This window comes from Montipora foliosa, chromosome 6, assembly GCF_036669935.1.
Source record: "Montipora foliosa isolate CH-2021 chromosome 6, ASM3666993v2, whole genome shotgun sequence".
In the NCBI taxonomy this organism is placed as follows: Eukaryota; Metazoa; Cnidaria; class Anthozoa; order Scleractinia; family Acroporidae; genus Montipora; species Montipora foliosa.
In genome coordinates, this window is record NC_090874.1 from 17,113,275 (window position 1) to 17,118,274 (window position 5,000).

Here is a 5,000-nt window from a genome sequence, read left to right on the forward strand (position 1 = left end):
CTTCCATGTATGCCAGTGTGACCAGTATCACCCTAGAGCATACATATTTGATATTGGACATCCATGTAAAAACGGTTTTCTTCACACTGAAGAAGGGTTCTACACCCGAAAAGTCTGTGATTTTTTACAAAACTGCTGACACTTTTTGATATTTATTTTATATCATTCTACTTGTTTATTCATTTTAACGTGTTACGCATCTCCTACAAAAAGTTTTGGTTATTGAAATCAACCCAGCTTAACTAACCTAAACATTTTTCGCTCGTTTTCTGTGGCTCGACGCGGCTACAAGGTCATACTACGTCAACTATAGTTCTTACACAGTCAACGCTTTTCGTGTTCAGGTGGAAAACGGTTTGGAAAGTGTTTTCTTTTTGCATATTTCGCTGGTTTCAATCCACTTTGACATATCCTGATAGCTGTTGTCCACACTGGTGGCTACGCAGTTATTCAAGTCAAGCATCGAAGGGATATAAACTTAAGGCTGAGTGTTTATGTTTAATTTGTTTAGAGCTGCTTTTTCCTCTGTATTGCAATTTTTGGCATATCTTTAGAAACTCTGACAAGGTTGCATGATGCCTGGAGGACCTAATTATAAGATTAGAACAGAAACGAAAGGAGACAAAAAGAGAACGACAACGACAAAACAGAATACCAGTAATAGCTCATACTTGGTGGAAGAAGTTTCTTCACAAATTCTTTCCTTGGGCACTAAACTGTTTGTTATTTTTACAGATGCGTTATCATCAGTTTAATGTTTATTCTCAACTGGAATTAAATATCAATTATCTGCACCGCTCTTTTGAACATATAGAAAAAGTTGATTTGTTCGTTAGTTTTGCTCTAAAATGCGAGCGAACAAGTGCTTTTTTTATCCGTTTGCCCAACTGTTTTTCGATGTGCCTCGACGGTGACAAGAAAATTTTGCCCTTATGTTATAAACACGTAATCGCAATGAGTTCTCGTAAAACTAGGGGGAAATTGCACTAGCCTTGTGTTTTCAGAAGTTTGTTTAAACCAGCTAAAGGTAATTTCGTGCTGAAGCGTGTTTGAATTTTCTCCTTTCTTGGTTGCATTCTTGCCCATTCTTGCCCGTTCTTGTTCCAAGACATTCCCACTACAAGCTGGCGTGTTTCAATGAAATACATCAAAATGTGAATGATCTCGTTTTCAGAGATAAAGTGGAATAAAGTAAATCCTTTTTTTGACCTTGAACTGACAAAGTTTTTATCGCTTCTAATTTTAGCGTGATTCCTGTTCTCTGGCTATTGACAGTTGGCTCTGAAATGTTTTTTTTCCTTTTCCAATCGCTCGCTGAGGGTGCATGTGCTTGTTTTTTTTTTTTAACTTATGCGTTTCAAGAAAAATTCATTGCCAAACTGGTGAATTCCAAAGTAAATTTCACTCGAAAAACCGATATCGCACTCATCGCTTCGTGATTCATGCGATATCGGTTTTTAGCGTGAAATTTACCTTTGAATTCACTTGTTAGACAAGGAATTTTTCTATAGAAGAAAGCAAAGAAAATGATTTAATTAAGCAGCAACTGGAAACAGCGAAACGCGGACAATTCGCCGAAACCTTTTATTTTAACTAACCCTACTGGCAGTAAGAATAAATAACCAGGGAGCTCCGCTTTTAGGCACTAAATTGACGCTTGCACTGGAAAAACCGGTTTGACGAGAGAAAGCAAGATTGACTAGTCCAGAAGTTCGGGCTGCGGCGGCTTCAAAGAGTTGACGCAATTCGGCCAGAGCCTACTTTTCTCCTCCTCAGTAAAGAAAAAGACAAAAGGAGGCTCTGCTCGCAGGGTGGCTTTCCGTTAGCAGTGAAACAAAAAAAAAACAGTAACCGTTATGCTTGAAAATTATAAAAAAAAAAAGAACCGTTAGCCGTGAAAAAAAAAAAAAGCATTTAGCTAGATTTGTTTTCAAGTTTGAAGAGTGGAATCGGGCGTATTTCGTTTTACCCCCTCTGCCCTGCTCTCTGACATTCCGTCCCGCTAGGCTTGTCTGACAAGACAAAACAAGTCCCAAATAACGACCCAGTTGGAGGTCTTGACAAAATGTAAGTCGCATTGTTGATGACCAATGACTTATTCTTTAGGCCACTTCGAAAAATACCATAATACTTTTTGTTTGTCCCCCCAATTTTTGCATGAGCATTGTTTCCAGTTTCTCTTGGAACTTACAATGGTCCCAAGAGGAAACAAAAACAATACTTATTTAAAATTTGGGGGGACAAACAAAGAGTATTATGGTATTTTCCGAAGTGGCCTATTCAATATTTGTACTAAAAACCCCAAAAGTATGTGTACAGAGAGCCCCAAAAAGCAAAATACAGTTTAGTTCCATTTTCATCTAGGAACGTTTCTTTGTTTTTCATATAAGTTAACCGTGACGGGAAAAAAACCGTTAGCCGCGAAAAGGCAACTTTTTAACCGTTAACAGTGAAAGCTATTCTTCCAGGAGTCCCTCTCGAGTGACTGTTTTTTCCGACCTAGTACTAGTTTATGTTAGAATTTTTTCCACTATGAATTCTAAATTAATAGCGATGTTTCTCGTTACGTCGCCCATTGTTATTAATATGCCAACCAGAACTTAATTGGCTGTTGAAACAATGACTTTTTTTGTTCCGTGGTTGGCAAATTTGAATATCAAAAGAAATGTGACGTCATTGTTTGTAAACAAGAAATATCGCTATTCATGCATCTCTACATTGCACATTAATGCAATCACACGGCGGCCATGTTGAGTCCCGAGGGATTAAAAACTTTTGTTTTGCTCCACTGAAACTTGTTCCCAAACTCGAGGCAGCTCAGGGTACGAAATCTATTATTGTCTATGGCCAATATGGCCGCCGTGCGAATAAGGCCCACACTTGTCGAGAGAAATCGTTCGAAATATGGATCGCATGTGAAAACGATGTTTCAGAAAAAAGATGTGTGAATTGAGAACGTCAAGCCATAGGGTTTTCGAAACAAAATGACAAAAATCTCGACTCAAAAGGTACTTGAACTCTTTTCGCCCCAAATCCGATTATGTTATTCGTTTTGTTTCCATAGACCATCTCCTGTTGATGGACGACTGGGAAGCTCTGGGCGCAGTCGCACGTGAGCAAGGACGCCACACTGGCATTATTAACCGACCTCACTCTTTAGATTCCTTCGGGAGTGGTACAGTCGGAGGCAGAGGTAGGTCGGAGGCAGAGGTAGTGGGCGTGGAAGAGGTTGGCACGGAGGAAGGACTCGCGGAAGAGGGGGCCGAAGTGGAGAACGACGACCCTACCAAGTTAGGCTTGGATTCAAGGCACTAGAGGAGCTGGATACGAAAGCCCCTAATGAAACCGTTCTTGATTTAACATCCACCCGATGTTTTCCTGCTACAGAAGTTTTGCTCCAACAGTCGGGCATGAAGGATGACATGGTTGTTCTGATCACAAGCATCCTTGTTATACACCTGATGGGATTTTTCCCTGGATCCATCCAAAAGAACGAATGATTTATACCCCTGATGAGATTTTTCCCTAGATCCATCCAAAAGAACGAATGATTTATACACCTGATGGGATTTTTTCCTGGATCCATCCAAAAGAACGAAGGATCTATACACCAGATGGGTTTTTTCTGGAACCATTCAGAAGAACGAATGATTATACTCCTGCAGTACACCCTGAATCAATAGCAACGCAATCTCACTTGGGCCTCCATGTTTTTCTGGGTCAATCTGCCCCTTTTTAGCTTCCTAATCCCCATTTCCTAGTAGTACTTTACTGCATTGGGCATTTTCCCTGTCATGCTGGTTCCCAGATCGACTCCTTCTCATATCTCGTGCCCAGGCCATGTGCGCAGTTTGGGTCACATTTGAATTCGTTTGTCGTAAGCACAGCTGACGTTTGCTGGAGACTTTGCAAATGTTTGGTGAGTAGGGACATTTGTGCCAGCTTTTTCTTCCATGTAAGTAACCACGTATCCATTTTCTTTATTTTGAACTATAATTTTGCTTCAGTAATCATGTTATACATCTGGTAAGTGTGTCCTTGGTTCATGTTATCAGTCCGACCCAGTTTTGCTTGATTCGTTTTGCAGTTTTGGTCGTGTTAGTCTGTCCATGGTTTTGGTGTTGTTTTCTCCTGGTTTTCCATTTGTTCCTTTCTTTTTCCTTTCTTGACTCGGCACAAGGAGGTCGGGTAGAGGTCCAGCGCTGGACTAGAAACCCCCTTGCTCGGTTGCGCTCTACCCCTGAAGATTCGCAGCCATTTACGAGCCTAATGGTGTCGCAGTCAGCTTTTCTTTCCCTTTGAGTTGTTTAGGTTTGCCTCATTTAATACACCTGTGTTTCATTTTGCATGGGATTTCTTTGGGTTTTGGAACTGCCCTTTCCTGTTTTTAAGAACGAAGGGTTTGTGTAGGGATTGTTTCTTATTTATTATTCTTATTTTTTAAGAACGAATAATTTTCATGTTCAAATATTTGTTTATCCCTCTTACTTGATTTAGTTTCTTATACATGTACTATCTGGCTGTTTCTGAAATTAAAGTTTTTATTTTCACACAGAGTTTGTTTTGTTTTGCTAACTCCACTGTGAGGTTGAGAGTTTGCTTTGTGAATTTCTCTTCCTCATTTTACAGACTAATTTTTGGTTATGATTTTCCCTCAACTCACCATCCACACACACAGTATTTTCCCCACACTTACCCACTTTACTAGAGATTATTATCTCAGTTAGTGGAGAGGAACCCCTTCTTGTAAGGGGATTCTTGCTTCAGCACCATAATCATGCCACAAAGGTTGCTAGTCTACTGCTGTTTTTGTTTTTTTTAATTTATACAACTATCTCAATAGGTATCTACAGCAGGGATACCACCTTTTGTCCTAGTCAACTCTTTGCTTGGTAGTGGTGTTCACACTTTGCATTACAATACACACAGATACAATTTGGTTTTATTTTCTTAACCACTAACCTGATACTAACTTAGAAACAGCTTTATTATTATTATTA

At 39.7% G+C, this 5,000-nt stretch overlaps 1 pseudogene; it reads right to left on the reverse strand.

The window, feature by feature from the left end:
* Positions 1–5,000, reverse strand: part of LOC138005099 (NFX1-type zinc finger-containing protein 1-like) — a 48,338-nt pseudogene that overhangs the window by 42,368 nt on the left and 970 nt on the right.